Here is a 17,114-nt window from a genome sequence, read left to right on the forward strand (position 1 = left end):
TATCCTCTGGTGAGATCTAGGCCTCAGTGAGGGCTAGACAATGAAAAAGGAGCATGGGAGGAAGTGCTTATAAAGTTTGAGCTCTAGAAGAGTTCAAAATAAAAGGAGCAGTCAGTTCTGAAGTGAGAAATTCTGAGCTGAATGGAGAGAACCTGAAGGGTTGGGGGTGGTGGTTTATCCTCAGGCTGTTAGGGATTCAGCTAGGAAAATAAGAGGGGCTGGAAATTTGCTAATTAGTGGAGAATGCTTTAGTCCAGAAAGAGTATCAGTTGATAGGAATAGCTCTGTTCATGAAAGTAAGTGAGTAGAAGTTATTCAAAACCTTGGCCTGATCTTGGTGTTTCTATTTTTGAAAAATATAATGGAAAAGAATAATAGGATCTGAGGTAGATGGGGACTATTGACAGAAGACAAAACTATTTAGTTCCTATCTGTCAGTTTGGAAAGGGGAGAACAAAGCTTGTACAGGAAATTGAAATCCAAGATAAATGAACAGGTTGTCAGAAAGCACCTAGATGTCCTTCAGTAGCTCAAATCATCAGGCCAAAATAACTGTAGGGAATATGAGAAAGCTATTATTATTATTTTTAATATTTTTAAAATATATTTTTCCAACTACATATAATGATAGTTTTCAGAAAGCAATCTTTGCAAGGTTTTTGAGTTTCAGATTTTTTGCCTTCCCTTCCCTCCCTCCTTCCCCTGACAGAAGGTGATCTAAAATTTGTAGATAATACATGTATAATTATGTTAAACATAAATGTATATTAAACATGTTGTGAAAGAAGAATAAAATCAAAATGGGAAAAAGTATTAGTGAGAAAAGAGATACATAAGACAAATTATTAAAATTGCAGATAGTAAGCTTTGGTCTTCATTTAAACTCCATGGTTTATGGATATGGAAGATATTTTCCAACAAAGTTCTTTTAGAATTAATTGTCTTTGATTATTGTACTACTGAAATGAACAAGTCCATCATAGTTGATTATCATCCAATATTGCTGTTAGTGTGTACAGTGATCTTCTGGTTCTGCTCACTTCATTCAGCATCAGTTTATACATGTTTTTCCAGGCTATTCTGAAGCTAAGGAGGCCAGTAAGCATATATTTAGGAAAGACACCAGGTGATTGGAGTCAGACTATTTCAAAAAACTCTTATGGACTCCTTAAATAGGTTTCCTTAACATAGCTAAGAGGTTTATATAAAAAGATTATGTTGCTTAACATAATCTATGTATAGATTGTTATGGAATTAATATAATTAGTATATCTTCAAATTTCTGAAAAAATTCTAGAAGTCATTATTAAAGGGATACTTTCTAAGCCTATTGAAAGTGAAGCACTGACCTGTAAAAGACAGTTAGCTTATCAGAAACATTACATCATGCCAGACTAATTGCATTTTCATTTTTGATAGATTAGTAATATAGCCACAATTCTGCACAGTGATTTGACTGTTTCTCCTGATACCTTGTGAATAATTAAAAGGGAATTTATCAAGTGCTTAATATGTGTCAAGCACTATGTTAAGTACTGAGGATACAATTATAAACTTTGCCCTCAGAAAGCTTACATTCTAATGATGTATGATCATTCTTTGTTCTCAAAGAGGACCAAAATGATATCACTATGTTAGAGTCAAGTTACAGTGTGTCTGATAGTGACCGATCAGACTAATATGAGTTCAGAATACTTTACCACAGGTAGGGTACAAATAGTCCATTTGGGGTGAATTCTCTAAATGTCTTTTTAGCTACTTTAATTCTACTTTGCTCATACAGCACAACACTTTTTTTTCTGATGAGGACATGCCATGTTGGGTGGTCCTCTGCCAGTATTTCCCCATGTCATGCAATCAGTTCCAAAGTCCTTAAGAGAGACCTTGAGAGTGTCCTTGTTTCTCTTTTTTCTGTCTACCATGTGAGCGCTTGCATTGTGTGAGTTCTCCATAAAACATTCTAATGAAGAGGGGAGGGGAACAATATACAAAGTAGATTGATGGCTATAGAGAGCACTTGATCTTGAAAGTTACAGGGATGGCAAATATGATCATCTCATAGGGTTGTACATCTCAATACTCTCCATTCAGGAACAATGGAATTCAGGAATTATGGCTTACAGTTACAGAATTGATGTCAGGGAATGGAAGGGGAGTGAGGACAAAGGTTACAGGGTGGGGACAAAGTGGTTGACAAGGAGATGGATAGAAAGTAGGGAGGCTGGGAATGGCATGAAGCCTGTGGTCAAGACTTTTCTGAAGAAGCCAAGCACCAATCAGCACAGTGTAGCCACAAGGCCGAACTGCAGACAATGTGAAGGATGTAACTTGGATGAAAATGAAGTTAAGTAGATTCAGAACTCATTGAAGACTTGAACTGGAAAAATGTCGATCAATATTCAGATGTTCCCTTGGAGGCATGTTTTCAGTAAAGTGCTAGAGAATTCTGTCCTTGACCTAGTGATATTTTACCATTTTTATCAGTGACCTTATTGTAGGCATAGATCACATGTTAGATACAGTGCAGATGTCAAGAAGCTGAGAGGAATACCTAACAGCCTGGCTGACAGAATCAGGATCCAAAAATTATCTTTAGAGATTAAAGGAGAGGTTGAATCCAAGAAGACAAGATTCAGATATCAATAAGTGTAAAATTCAACACTTGCAGGTTTGAAAAATTCATTGTTCAAATGCCTGTAGAGGTAGGAGCATGGTTAAGTAACTGTTTATGTGAACAACATCTGTGGATTTCATAAGATTATAAGCTTTAGTGGGTGTAATATGTGGGAGTTCACTCCCTTCACTAAAATAAACATAATTGTGCAAGTCATGCCATCATTTATATGATAACGTGGTCCTCTTCAATCATGAAGGACAAATGTCCATCCATCCATCCAGGAGCTAATCTGATCCTAGTGCACTTAATAAAAAGAAGCAGGATGCCCAGACCAAAGGAAGGTGATGGCTCTGAATACTTTGCTAATCAAACCAGATATGGTGCCACATTTTAGGAAATGCCTTGATAGTCTGAAAAATGCTCAGAAGAAGGTGGTCTAGATCACAAGGGACTTAATACCATATATATATATATATATATATATATATATATATATATAATGAAGAGCATCCCAATTATAATAACTATCCCAAAGTAGCATTGGTTGAAGTGAGGATTTGAGTTTCACAGCACTGGATATCTTCAAGTTTAGGCAAGATAACTAATTTTCAGAGACAATACATTGAAATATTCATACAGGTTGAATAACTTCCAAGACATATCCCAGCACTGCTATGACATAGAGCTTGGACCTTATAACCAATATTGAGGATCTAAGCTATTTTAAGCTTTGCCCACATTTCTCATTTGAGTTTCACAAGAACAATATGAGCCAAGTACTGCAGATAATACTACCCCTCCCCTTTATAGACAAGAAAGCTAAGTCTAAGAGGTTAAATAGTAGTGTATGAAGTAGAATTTGAAGCCCAGTCTTCCTGATTCCAATTCCATTATGTGCTTTTGCTCTAAAACTGCCTCTCAATATTGCAAGCTGGATGATAGTATAAGTGGGGGGTAACTCAAATCGATGGGGAATAATTCAAACATATCTAGCTCATGGTGAGAGGATGAGGTGAACAGCTGATCTCCCTAGGGTTTTTTTTATAGGTTGTCTGAACATTTTCTGATTATTAGATATCTTTTTTTCCTAGTCCACTAAGGAAATTCTATTTTGACCTTAAGATAATCCTTTCCTAGGGGGCAGCTAGGTGGCACAGTGGGAAAAGCACCAGCCCTGGAGTCAGGAGTACCTGAGTTCAAATCTGACCTCAGACACTTAATAATTACCTAGCTGTGTGGCCTTGGGACAACCATTTAACTCCATTTGCCTTGCAAAAACCTTAAAAAAAGATAATCCTTTTCTAAGGATCTCAATGCACTTTACAAACTATTCTCTTCATCAGTTGCTTTCCATGTATAAAGTTCAGAGAAGCTAGAGAGGATTGATGACTTTCTCAAGGTTATTTTGTAAATCAATAGCAAGATAAGATCTGGACTTAGAGACTCCCACAGGCCAGTGCAATGGGTTTGGCTATTGTATAGCACTGCTTGCTTTTCTAGCCAAATAAACAAAGAAAACATGTGCTTTTGGGCAAGAAGTACATGTTCTTTTGGCATTTAAAGTCCCTGGCAGTGATTTGCAATATTTTGCTCTTTTGAATAATTTGATCTTTTGAATAAAGAGAGGAATGTTAATCAGCCTGGTATGCTGACCTCAGTTTGTTGTCCTGTTGCTACATGTGGGCTAAAGAAGATTAGCAATCCAGGGTGAATGGAAATTTCTATAATGTTCCTTGAAATGAAAAAGGTAGTACATTTGTGGTGGGGAGGGAGGGTGGGAATTAATTTCCTTATATTCATGACAATCTTGAATTTTTAAAAATAAATTCTGCTCCCTTCTCCATTCTTCCTCCTTGCTTTTCTTTGTGCTCATTTAAAGCAGGATTGGCACATTTGACATCAGTTCAAGATCAGAGTCACGTTATCCTAAAGTGAAGCCAAGTGTTTGTTTGCCTGGCGGTCTCTGGGGAAACCTCCACATTCTGTAATTTTTGAGTGTGAGAAAGGAACAGAGAAACCCCACTACTGCTGGGAGTTCCAAGCAGTGGGTAATCAGTGGCTGAGAGGTCTGGTTTCGTATTGACCATGCTATATAAATTAGTAGTGTGATTGTGGACAGGTCTTGAAAGGCAGATGATAATTAATGTCCAGCATTCTTAAGTCAAAGGAGATGCCCAGGGGTGGCTAGGTGGCGCAGTGAATAGAGCACCGGCCCTGGAGTCAGAAGTACCTGAGTTCAAATCCAACCTCAGACACTTAATAATTACTTAGCTGTGTGGCCTTGGGCAAGCCACTTAACCCAAGTTGCCTTTGCAAAAAAAAAAAAAAAACTTAAAAAAAAAAGAGATGCCCAGAAAAGCATCTGATTTAAATGGCAATAGCTCAAGTTTATAGAGCATTTTGCAATTTTCAGTTTCCTCATAGTAAGCTGGTAAGCTGAGAAGCACAAGTATTAGGTTTCCCATTTGCAGAGGGGGGACAATGAGGAGGCTGAGACTTCTTGTCAAAGCTAAAAAAGTGACAGGATTGAGAAGCTGCCTAGGTGTGACTCTAAAAGCAGTTAAGACATGACATGCTGGGCTTGAAGTTTGAAAGACTTGAGTCTGAGTCCTCTTTCTGGCACTTACTGGTAGTGTTGAGTGGTAACTGGGAAATTTGTTTAGTTTTTCTGTGCCTCAGTTTTCTCATCTTGCCTCATAAGGTTGTAAGAATCAAATAAAATTTGTATGTTTGTAAAGCACTCTATAAATACCAGCTATTATTTTTTTTTTAGTTTTTTTTTTTTTTTGCAAGGCTAATGGGGTTAAGTGGCTTGCTCAAGGCTACACAGCTAGGTAATTATTAAGTGTCTGAGGCCGGATTTGAATTTAGGGACTCCTGACTCCAGGGTCAGTGCTCTATCCTCCGAGCCACCTAGCTGCCCCCAGCTATGATGTTTAAATTATAAAGCATCACACAGATATAAAGATAAGATGAAGAACCCATGTCCCATGTAGGACCAACTCATCAGACCATTTAGTTTAGGATTATCCCTGAAACCTTAAACATTCCTGGTTTCTTTCCTTAATAATTTGTTACAGGCCTATTAGTTATATTTAAAGAAGGTTGAAAACCTGAAAAAAAATTTAAGCATTTTCTGGTCACATGGATATAATAAAAGGAAAAAAATTAATCAATCAATAAACATTAAATGCCTATTATGAGACAGGCACTGTGCTAAGCATTAAGGATACAAAAAGAAACAAAAGATAATCCCTATCCCCAAGGAATTTATAGTCTAATGAGGGAAACAGGAAACAAATTATGTACAAGATAAATAAAAAATAAAGAGGAAAGGAATGAGAAGTAAAAGAGGGCAGGAAAAGTTTCCTGTAAAAGATGGGATTTTAGTTGGCACTTGGAAATGAGTAAGGGAGAGCATTCTAGGCATGGGGGATAGGCAGAGAAGATGTCCAGAGCTGTGGAAAAACCAGAAGACCAGTATCACAGGTTGAAAAAGTAAAGTTTAAGAAGTCTGGAAAGGTAGAAAAGTTATGAAGGACTTTGAATGACAGAGAGGATTTAGCATTTGATCCTGGAGGAGACGGTTTATTGAGTTTATGGGTTGGGATGAGGGGTGAGTGACATCTTCGGACTTGCACTTTAAGAAAATCACTTTAGTGTCTGAAGTACAAATTGGAATAGGGAGTGATTTGAGGCAGGCAGACCCACCAAAAGACTATTGCTATACTAAAAGCACTCCAGGGGGGTCAGAAGAAGTGGTACCGAGGCACCCTGAAGGTCTCACTGAAGAACTTTTGAACTGATTGTACAACTTGGGAGACACTGGTATAGGCCCACTCAGCATGACATGCCCTCATCAGTGAGGATGCTGCCCTCTACGAGAAAGGCAGAATTAAAGCAGCTCAAAGGAAACATGACATCCCTAAGTTTAGAGCACCCACCCCAGGTGTTCACATGGACTATTTGTGCCCAACCTGTGCTAGAGTTTGTATTGGTCTGATCAGCCACAATAGAACACACTGTAATTTTTCTCAAACATAGTGATGTCATTTTTTTCTTCTTCAATAACAAAGGACAAGAATCAACTGCAATAGTCTAGATGTGAGGTAATGATAACTGGAACCAGAGTGGTAAGAATGTGAGGAGGAAGTATATTACTACCTTGATCCTTAATTTTAACATTTTTCTCTTCTCTGCTTAGTTGTGTAGGAAAGAAGTGGTTTTGAAACTAAGAAACTAGGAAATCCTGACACAAGAGCTATTGTCTTCTATCTTCCCTTCCTTTCCCTTCCCTTCCCTATTCTTTCTCACATCTCAAGTGTATGTTAGACTATGCCAAGGTTTCCTTTCCTTTCCTGTGATCAGGTTTAAGATGAAGTGATTACTTCCTTCCCAAGGTTTCTATTGTTTCCATAGCAACCAACTCCTTTTCGTGAGTATCAGGTTTAGAATATATTTTATTTCCTCTACATTTTGATTGAAACAAAACTGGACAAATCCTTGTTGACTCCTTGATTTTTTCTAATTGTTCACAAACCATCTAATTAATAAATCATTTGCAAATTTAAGTCTGTAATTAAGGATCCAATTTATTCATCTCATTGGATACTGGTACTTTTGGAATTTATGGTTATGGGATCATGATTAGTGAGCCAAGAGCTTGCTCTCCAAACCTGTCTCTAGTCTCTCTCTACTTTTATCACTCAGCAATATCTCTTATGCCATTCATTCTCTCTCCTTTCTTAATTAGTTCAGTGCCTGGCTTATACCCTTACCTGTACTGCAATTTCTTCCTTCATTCTAGGGGACTTCATGTACATTAAGTGTTTCCCCAAATATCCCATTTTCTCAGTTCTTCGATTTCCTCAATTCCTAAGATTTACTTCTCCATTTCATCTTGCCATCACTCACATATTCAAGAACCTGAATAGTCTTTATATGGTAACGATCCTTTATCCTTCCATCTTTATTTCAACCTCTAGTTTTCATTTTCATTATAATCTCCTGTTCCTCCATCCCTCCATCCCTTAGTACCAGCTCAGGTACTCAATTCTTTCCTGTCTACCTTCCTTTTCTTTTCTATTTCCCACTCTGTTGAACTAGTTCAACTCTATATTATTCTGCATTCTTGAATCCCTTGTTTCAATCATTCCTCGTCAAATCCCTCCTCCAGATTAAACCATTTGCTTCCTGCTTTCTTTAGTTCTTCTATATGTCTGTCAGTTCCTTTTCACTCTTTAGTGTTGTCTTCCAAGACCCTGTTCTGGTCTTCTTTTCATTTGCTTTGTTTTCTCACTTGGCAATCTCATTAGCTCCCATGTGTTCTCTTGCTGTTGAACTAGAGGGAATAATAAAAAGTGTTGACTGGGACCACTATAAATTAATGGTACCTAATCTCAATTGAGCTTTCTCTAAAGCAAGGCAATCCTTTTTCTCCTCCTAAATTGATTTTTTTTCCTACTCACCAAAGCAGCTGTTATAAACCTTTTCATCTCTCTCCAAGTCTCTTATTACTTCTCTCCCCCTCATATTTTACTGAAAAAATTTAGTGCATTCACCGAAAGTTCCCCCTTCTCTCAATTATCCATCTGATAGCCTCTTACTATTTCCTCCATTCAAGTCTCTAAGGACAACTAGGCGGTGACATGGATAGAATGTTAGTTCTGGAGTCAGGGAGACTTCTCTACCAAAATTCAAATCTGGTCTTGGACATTTACTATGTGTGACCCTGGCCAAATCACTTTACCTTGCTTGCCTTAGCTTCCTCAACTGTAAAATGAGCTGGAGAATGCAAAGCAATTCAGGATCTTAGACAAGAAAATCCCAAATGGGGTCATGAAGAATTGGACACAATTGTACTACAAAAGTCATTGCAGAAGAGACAACTACATTAACCTTTGCTCCCATCCACTCCCAACTTCACCAGCAGATTGTTTTCTTTATCATTCTCATTATTTGTCTAATTTTCAATCTCTTCCTTTCTATCAGTTCCTTCTTTGTTACTTGCAAACATATTCAAGTGTCTCCATTCTAAAAACAAAACAAGCAAACAACCCCCCCCCACACACACACAAATTACCAGATTGGTGGATCCTCACTTTTTTGTGTTGTGGGTCCCTTTGGCAGTATCAGAAATCTTTAAACCTCTTCTCTGAAGTATGCTTTTAAACAATTGAAGGAAGAACTAAATTTTATTTAGAGGTTAGTGAAAATAAAGGCATGATTCTTTTCTACTTGAATTTATGGGCCTCGTTATGCGGACCCATTCATACTACATGGATCTCAGGTTATGGACCTTAGTGCTTGATTCCAACACACACACACACACACACACACACACACACACACACACACACACACAGAGTCTCTCTCTCTCTCTCTCTCTCTCTCTCTCTCTCTCTCTCTGCTTCTCAGATAGACTTAATAAACTCAGATAAACATCTACAATCTGAACTTTCTCTCTTTTCACACATTTCTAAACCACCTACAATCTGTCTTCTGATACTATTCTTCCATTAAAACTGTTCTTTTCAAATGTACCAGTGATTTTTTAATTATAATAACTAAAATTAAATCTAATAATTTTTTTTTAGGTTTTTGCAAGGCAAATGGGGTTAAGTGGCTAGCCCAAGGCTACACAGCTAGGTAATTATTAAGTGTCTGAGATCGGATTTGAACCCAGGTTCTCCTGATTCCAGGGCCGGTGCTTTATCCACTGCGCCACCTAGCTGCCCATCTAATAGTTTCTTAATCCTCATTCTTGACCTTGCCATTGCTGACCATTTTCTTCTCCTGAATACTCTCAGTCTCCTCTTTAGTTCTGATGACCACTCTCTTTAGTTTTCCTTTTATATCAGTTTCTTTTCACTCTTTGCTGGTTTTTCTTGCAGGGTATGTCCAATAATTGTGATTGATCTCCAAAACCCTGTCCTGGACCTCTTCTCATTAGCTTTGTGTTTTCCCCACTTGACAATCTTATTAGCTTCCCATGTGTTCAAATTATCTCTATGTTGATGATTTCCAGATGTACATATCCAGCCCTATTCTTTTCCTAAGTTTTAATTCCACATCATCAACTTCCTACTGGACATTTTTTAACCAGACATCCTACAAATATCTTAAACTAAACATATCCAAAACAGAACTCATTATCTTTCCTCACAAACCCTCTCCTCTTCTCATATGTCTGATTGCTATTAAGGATACTGTCATTATTCTAGTCACCTAGGGCTACAAGCTCAGCTTCATCTCCAATTCCTCTTTGTCAACCCACATATCCATCATCAAATCTTATAATTCCTTTCTCCAAAATATGTTTCCTTTACCATTATGTCTCTATATCTCCTCTTCATTCAAATAGCCACCACCTTAGTTCATATCCTTACCACTTTTTTCTGTACTTTTTTTTTTATGTTAAATTTTATTTTATTTTCAGATGGTCATTCTTTCTCTCCCTGATTCCAATGAGAAAAAGCAGGGATGGGGGAAAGAACTCCTGCTATAAGCCTGTAGTCAAAAAACCAAATTCCTGCACTGGTGTTCTTTTTGTCTATCTGTCTGTCTCTCTCCATGCTACATATGTGTGTGTATGTGTGTGTGTGTGAGCATACATATACACACAGATACATACATACAACCCATCCTCTTTCTACCAGGAGGCAAATGGTATATCTCATCATGAGTCTGGAATTTTGGTTGCTCATCAGGTTAATCAGAGTTCCCAAGTCTTTCAAAGTTGTTTGGTTTTATTATATTGTTGTTATTAAATAAATTATCCTCCTGGTTCTGCTCACTTCACTCATAACTCACACCATACAAACAAGCCTTCCAATGTTCTTTGAAACTGAAACCATTCCCTTCATTATTTCTTATAGCAATTGTAATCCATCAAATACATTTTTAACTGTTCAGTTATCCCCCAAATGGTGACCATTCCTTCAGTTTTCAATTCTTGTCACCACCAAAGAGCCTTTCACCTAGACTGTTGTAAAGCCTTCAAATAATCTCCCTGCCTCAAGTACTTCCTCACTCCAGTCTATCCCCTAGGCATCCAACAAAGTCATTTTTCTAAAGAATATGTCTAACCAGTCATCCTATCTATTTAATGAACACCAGTGGCTCCCTGGGATCCATGACCAAATCCCAAACCTCATATCTGGCATTTAAAGTTGCATTTCTTAGCATTCAAGTCAACATTAAAGTCTTATCTTTCAAGTCTTTCTTCCACATACTCAAAGTTCCAACCAATCAGGGCACTCTATCTCCCATCTCTGTGCCTTCTTACTTACTATCCCCATGCTTCTTTCTGACACCCCACTCCAAGTATTTGACTTCTATTTATTTTTTATTTTTTTAGGTCTTTTATTTTTTGGCAAGGCAGTGGAGTTGAGTGGCTTGCCCAAGGCTACACAGCTAGAGAATTATTAAGTGTCTGAGGCTGCATTTGAACTCAGGTACTCCTGACTCCAGGGCTGGTGCTCTATCCACTGTGCCACCTAGCCGCCCCATTTGACTTCTATTAAGAAAGCTTCAACTCACCCTCTTCTAGGAGGACTTTCTTGGAACTTTCTTGGTCCTACAGATGTTGGTGTTAGTGTTTCTAAGGTTACTTTTCACCTACTCTGAATTTATCTTATGTGTTCTGATTTCTATATGCTGTCCCTCCTGTAAAATAAAAGCATCTTGGGGTCAGAGATTGGTTTTGCTTTTTCTTTGTTTCCTCGTTATTTAGTAAAGTGTCTAGTTTGCAGCAAATATTTAGTGAACGTTTGTTGATTAAGAGAGTGCATATTTCTCTTTTCATTTCTCTCAAATTCTCTTTCTGCTTCTTCCAGAAGTCTCTATTGAATCTGAATAAGTCCATTTTCCACGTACACAAATCTACAGCTTCATGAACTCAGAGGTCTGTCAGTCCATCATCGGGTAGGGCTGTTCTTCAGGAAACTGCCTCAGGCATGAGGAGAGAGTGGGGTTGGGTTGCAGGATTTCTGCATAGAAAATGGATTTTGCTGTCATAGTTTTGATTTTATGCTTATACTAGTGCAAAACTACATTTAGCCCACATTTTTAAATTTTGTTCATAGGGATATCATGAAAGACATTTGTGAATGTCTTACTAGACTCTAAGGCATTCCCTAATCTACTATTCAAGCAATTTATAAAAAAAAGAAATGAGACTTTTTGCTTCTTTACAGGAAAAATTATCATATTCTGAAAGGCAATAAAGAATGCAATGTCAAAAAAAGAGGAGCAGGTGAAATTCAAATCAAAGGGAGAGAAAAAGATCCCATTAGGGAAAAATGGCTGAAAATAAAAAAAAAGAAAAATAAGCACCCCCACATAGTGAAGGGGTGGGAACATTAGAAGGGAGAGAACCTGGGAAAAAAGGCAACATAAAAAAACAATAATCTTGTTGACCTTGTTATTTGCCCTATTTTGGAAAGGGGAGGACATTATTAAATTGTTCCTGGGTCCCAGAAAAATCCAGAGCTAGAGAGCACAATCAATGCCTTGTACCTAATTGGGGCATAATAGGTATCTGCTGAATTGATTTGATTTAGATTGGTAGATTGGTCACGTTGAGCAAACTTGTTATCACGTTAAACTTCAATTAAAGTTACTTTGGGAAGGTTTATTTAGAGATAATAGGACCAAACTCTAAACTTCTGACAACTATTAGTTTTCTAATCCCATTCTCTTTCCTTCAACCCACTCATTCCCAATTTTCCTAATTTATGTTAGAACAGGATTTCCCAAACAGTGGAACACCTTATTTGTAGAGCAGTTCTCTGAGGCATGCATTTTAATAGATCTATTAAGGCCTTGGACTCAGAGACTTTACCATATTTCAACTCCACTGATGAGATGGAGTTGAAGGAGTGGAGATGTTGCAGACCACTTATTAAGTTTACATCTTTACATTGTTTACATCTACTTTCTGTCAGATTGTTTTTAGTTTTCCCAGAAGTTTTTGTCAAATATGAAGTCATTATCTAGTACCTAGGGTTTTGGGGTTTATCAAATACTAGACTACATTGACTGTTAAATCAGAAAATCTCATTGTTGTTACCATTTAGGAAGTTCCTTTCCTTGTCTTCTTGCTCTATCTCATCCCCAGAGCAGGTGCTGCTAACCTCTTATCTGTCTCCATTCCTTCCTTTACCTTATCCTCTCTTGGCCCAGAGCTCTCCGATTTCCAAGGTGACAATCTGATTAAATTCACTGAGTAAATGGGAAATAACTAATAAACCTCCCTCTATTTCTTAGACTACAATGTGCATTATAGTATGGGCTTTCTTAAGGCAATAAATGTTATTTGTTTTTTCTATTTATTGAATTATATCAATGAAATAAAATAGTAGAAAATATATAAACAAGTACACAATATAAGGGAAAAGACATTGCAATTGGAGTTAACCTACCAGGGTTAAAATTCCTGGTTAACTAGTCACTAAGGGACCAGAAGCAAATATTTCAAGTTCTATTTTTAAAATGACTAAATTGAGTTAGATAACCTCTAGAATACCTTCTAGTTCTTATACCATTATAAATAACTATTCTTTGGTCAAGAAGTTGCAAAAATTTGTCCTGACTGAACATATTTGTGTGTATATGTATGTTTTTCTCAGATAGCTTATTTTTTTCCAATCCCTGAAAAAACTACTTTAACATTTTTTTAAAATTTTGAATTTTTAATTCTCTCCCTTTCTCCTTCATCTTTTCCCTCCTCATTGAGAAGGCAAGCAATTTGATTTAGGTTATTATCTATGTGTTTTTTATATCTTCAGAAAATGTGATTTTCCATGGTTCATAGGCATAAAGTGTTCAAAAAGGGGAGCCTTTGTATCAGAGAGAAGTATGAGTTTAATAAATGCACCATTTAATTTTGCAAAGGCAAAGCAGTCTACTCTCTTTCAATTCCATTCTGGGCCCAACTCATTTATATATCTGTCTAAGATACAGAATGTAAGGATGGATTAGTTCATTTCATTATCTATCCAATGTTATCCATCCAAACATGTATCTAGACAGTAAACTTTTCACCTGCTTAATTTTTCCATGTGAATAGTAGGATTTTTTTAAACAATGTTCTTGGACTTGATATCAGAGTCTCAGCTCCTACTAGGAGCATCAGAAGTATTTCACCGTTATAGATAAATTTTCCTCCATTTGAACTTGATACTAGTTTTTTTTTAGGTATTTTGCAAGGCAAATGGGGTTAAGTGGCTTGCCCAAGGCCACACAGCTTTGTAATTATTAAGTGTCTGAGACCAGATTTGAACCCAGGTACTCCTGATTCCAGGGCTGGTGCTTATCCACTGCACCACCTAGCTGCCCCTTGATACTAGTTTTATTAACATAAGCTAGCTAAGTAGTCAGGAAGACCTGAATTCAGATCTGCTTTAAAGACTTAATGTCAGAGTGGCCAGAGACTATTCACTTAAACTTTCTCAGCCTCAGTTTCCTTGTCTGAATAATTGGGGATAATAGTAAAATCTTCAAGGTTTTTACTTGAAGGTGAATTTACTAAAAAAAAAAAATACAAGTATAGTACTCTATTCCCTCCAGTTTTATACCTTGTTTGATATTAATATTCAGAGGAACATCAAACAAAGTTACCTTTCTCATTGCCACTTTCAAGGAATTATGTACAGTCAGATGAATAGAGCACTGGGTCTGAAATACTGAAGACTTCAGTTAAAATTTGGTCTCAGATTCTTACAAGTTGAGCTCTGTTTTTCCACATCTATAAAATGGGGATAAAAAATAGCACCCCCTCAGAAGGTTGTGAAGATCAAATGAGATAATAATTGTAAAACATCTAGCACAGTGCCTGTTACAAAGTAAGGGCTATAAAACTCAATTATTATTCTGTATGATTTTATACATGTACATGAGCTACTTTGAAAAAATTCTTTTGAGGTACAGTTATGTCCAACTCTTGGTGACCCCATTCAGGGTTTTCCTGGCAAAGATATTGGTGTGGTTAGTCATTTCCTTCTCCAGCTCATTTTACAGGTGCAGAAATTGAAGATAACAGGGTTAAGGGACTTGCCCAGAGTCACAGAACTAGTAAGTGTCTGAGGCTGGATTTGAACTCAGGAAGATGAGTTTTCTTAACTCCAGGGCTGGCACTTCATCTACTTTATCACCTAGCTGCCTTATTTGCAAATAGTAGATCTCAGATGAATGAATGAATGAATGCATTGGAAAAAGTCAAGATCTCCCCAACACCCATGCACGATTAACCTATATCTAGATTTTCTTCCAATGCTCAGCATTTTTACTGTGATATTGAGTTTCGGAGACCTCAGAAATCAGACCCTTTCTTTGTTAATGGAGCAGAGCAAGTTTTATTATATTCTTGCAATGTAGGGCTTATTTCCCAGACAGCTATTTGGGATGAGAGACCCTGTGAGCGAGGAGCATAATTCACTAAAGATGACCACATCTTGGATATTTCTCTGTGATGGTGATATTTAGATGCTTCTTTTGAGAAATCATCAGTTGACCTTTCTTGATCGTGATGTGAGTGCCATCTGGTGGTCATAAAGTAGATGGCATGCAGCTAATGGGTCATTTGTCTGAGCAGATTTTATTCTTCATCTGTGGCCATGTGCAGTGGAAGCATTGCAGTGTTTTCTGTTCTCCATTCTCATTTCTTCATTTCAGAGGTATCCAAGAAAGAGGATAATTTTAATTCTGTAAAAGTGACCTTAGTCTCTTTTGCAAGTCTTTTGAAGAGGCGGTCAGAGAGACAATGCATTTTCAGAGTGATAATCTCTTACACTGTAGCTTATTTATACTCCCATTCATTGCTCCACTTCTCCATTTGCAATTTTGATTCTTCAGAGAGTTTGATGTTCTATGAGTGGAAGTCACATAGAATAATGGTGCTAAAAATATTGTTTATGTGTTCACATCAGTGTACCAAGGATCAGTTTTGACAAGGATCTAAAATGGACTTCAATTTGAACTCAAGTACTATTCCTGGGATTCAGAAGACTAGGATATTAGGCAAAGGCTTGGCACTGTCCATTTAGGTCCTCAGGACCTGTGACTTTGGGTGAAAACACTGGGATTTCAAAGCAAAACTTTGTTCCACCCCCAAAGACCACAGCCACCAGTTTGAATTTGAAAATGCCTAGAGTCTTGGTCTTCACCCTTCACACCTTTATACTTTAAATACCAAGTCGACACCACTATAAATTTAGTTTAGTTCTTGGGAGATAGACCTTTGCCACAAATTCCCTGCTACCAGAATTTCTAGTTCTTCAGGATTTAGATCAGGGAACACTTGTTGTAATGGGGAAAAAAATATGGATTTAGAATCATAGCTCTTTGACTTGGTTTAGAGTCAAATACTAGCTCTGCTAGCTCTGTTACCTATGTAAACTTGAGCAAATAATTTAAATTCAGTGGCTAGCAGTTTTCTCATCTGTAAAAGAAAGACATTTGACCAAATGACCTCTGAAGTTCCTTCCAGCTCCAAATCTATAATTCTGTGACTGGCCCTAACTTCTCCGTACAGCATGGCAAAAACCTGAAGGGGTCCAAATAACTAGCATTTCTCCAGGACTATGCCCTGTTTCCCTGGTCCTGGTGATACAGAATTGTCGATTCCTACTTGCTAACTTCATCTTTCCTTGCAGCCTCTTCTTGTTCTTGTCTCTAGCTAGCTTGGCCCTATCATTTTGCACCAATCCTTTCCTCACCCACCTTCTGGATTCAGTGTGTCCTTTCTTTTCACCCTCTTTCCATATTCTTGTATTTATAGAATCCTAACTCCATTCAGAAAATCTAACAATCCTAGATGCCTCCATCAGTACTGTTGCTTCTTCCCTCAATGTCCCCTGACACATTGGGTCAGGAGGAGATGACGTACTCCTTACTCCCCACTGCTACTTTCAATTCCTCCCTCTGCTACCAACAGAAATCTTTTCCCCTTTGAGGTTTGCTATATCCATCTATGCCATCTGTTCCAGACTTTTGTTGATTTACTGACCTTCAGGCTGCTCCCCCTCCTTTTCCTGGGATTTATTATCTGACTTATAGTCATTCTTGCCAACCCATCCTTTATTTGCTTAGAGAATTTAAAAAAATTTCCAATGAAAAAAATTTATTTTCTCCCTATTTCTCTCCCTCCAATCCTGAGGAAACATTGAAATTCAAAAGCTTTGAAACAAATCTGCATAGTCATGAAAAACAAATTCTTGCACCTTCTTGCCCTGGAAATTTCCTTTATGCCTGTGACTTTTTTTTACCCAGGAATAATCCTTTATTCTTTCCACTCATCTGGTGAGTCTCTCCCAGAACTCCCATTTTGAGGAAGGCCCAGGCTTGGCCATATTTTATTACCTTTCACAGGTCTCTAACTTTTCTCTCTGTCTTGCTTTTCAGCTCCCTTTTATGTGTTGTCTTCCTTCATTAGAATATGAGGAAACAAAACTCTAACTTTTTGCAGATGATATGACTGCACACTTAGAGAATCCTA

Source organism: Macrotis lagotis, chromosome X (assembly GCF_037893015.1).
Source record: "Macrotis lagotis isolate mMagLag1 chromosome X, bilby.v1.9.chrom.fasta, whole genome shotgun sequence".
NCBI classification, from domain to species: domain Eukaryota; kingdom Metazoa; phylum Chordata; class Mammalia; order Peramelemorphia; family Peramelidae; genus Macrotis; species Macrotis lagotis.